Raw genomic sequence first — 1834 nt, forward strand, 5'->3', positions numbered from 1 at the left:
GGTTTATCGCTCCGCCCAATTAATCATGTGCTATAGAAAAACAAAACCCTGGACAAACATTATCTAAATGAGAACCGTTGCATATGCTTAACTGTATGTTCCTTGGGGTATTAAATGTAGAAAAGCGGTCCAAAATAATGTTATTTAACACTAAAAATCAATTAACAAGGGAAATCTGATGCTTTATATATATATGAAATATTTGAAAACCGCGTTAATCGCCGTAATTATGATTTTTCGAAAAATGGTAAAAACAGCCATTGTTATAAAACATTTTTTAAAATATACTTGGAACAATGATTTAATATCGAAATATTACACAACCTTGAAGACAACGACATTTTCATCCCATTTCTGTCCCGTTGTTGAAGTAATATTATATATAGAGAATATTTGTTTATTTCAGTGTAACACATTTTCTTTGTATTATATTATAAACGTTTAAATGACATTTAACCTAATACTAAATGGAAGGCACGCCAAATAATTATACAACGTGACGTCATTTACGAAGTCACGTCATTAAGGTGGTTTCAAGCACTGTGAACGCTTGTATTTCACTCAAACAACGTAAGGGGCTTAGATTAAAAACAGTGAAATTATCAGTTTTTAATTCACTGAAAAGCATGTAATAAATCCATACAGTGATTTTTTTTTATCAATTTACGGCATCTCTTGAACAGTATCAACATCATTTTTGTCTTTTGATGCACTATCATCATTTAAAATACTTGATTCCGAAGGAGGCGTAATCGCACCCCTGTCCATAGATAATGCTTTCATCATACAATCGGCAATAGCCCGACACCCTCATTGGCAATGTAATGTGTTAAATGATTATTCACTTTTTTGTTCGTACCGGAACTATGCATTTTTTGTTATATAAAAATTGTGTTATGCCCCCATATTGTATTGAAAAGGGCTTGGGTGAAAATAAAAGATATGTTCTGTTCTGTTCTAAAAGCCCTCCCAACGTGTCTGTCCCGTAATAAGCATATAATTGTGGGACAGTCGTGATTATAGATAACTTCCGTTCATTTCCACCATTATATGTTCTCACCATGCACCTCTTACATGTATTTGAATTATGTGCATTTTGAATAACAGACAGTGTCGTACCAACGTATCGATTGTTTCCTTATTTATCTTATTTGGTTTGATATGATAAAATTTAGTTCGAATTGTCGCCGGAGAATATATGTCACCGTGATCAAACTGACATTTTACGACATTGGTCTCACGCCCTTATTTCATAATATGCAGACGAGATTTTACGACTTCTGATTTTTCGGAATTTTCAATTTTCGATATGTACATGTACTTTAAAGTCTTGTACCATACAAACATATAGATATATTATATAATGTAATTGTTTTACTTAATTGCAATGCTTCAACCTATATATCAGTAGAGTTTCCATGAAAGTATATCACTGTATAACTTTACGCGAAACCAATGAAGTTCGTGGAAAACTTATTTTTGCCGCGCCCGGTACTTCTATCAAGTATACATGTGTGTTTTCTGTCCTAAGATATAATAGTTTGCTTTTATTGTTTACCTTGTACATATAATTTCCTCTTTAGATATATTGATAGATAAATTATAATATCTATTAGTCTTTCTTTAATATAACATTGTCCCTAGTATTCAGTGAAATTTTCATCAGTCACACGACTTAAATACGCTGCGCGCTTTTTAAGAACAGAACTATATGCGTGTTTTCCCGCCCCGGTTTTCCTCCCTAAGATTTCATAAATTGCTTTCGTTGTCTACCTTGTATATACAATTACCGTTATTCTGATCTAAATTATCCCGATATATCTTAATAAATATC

This window comes from Ruditapes philippinarum, unplaced genomic scaffold, assembly GCF_026571515.1.
Source record: "Ruditapes philippinarum isolate M1 unplaced genomic scaffold, ASM2657151v2 ctg6606_1_1_1_1, whole genome shotgun sequence".
In the NCBI taxonomy this organism is placed as follows: Eukaryota; Metazoa; Mollusca; class Bivalvia; order Venerida; family Veneridae; genus Ruditapes; species Ruditapes philippinarum.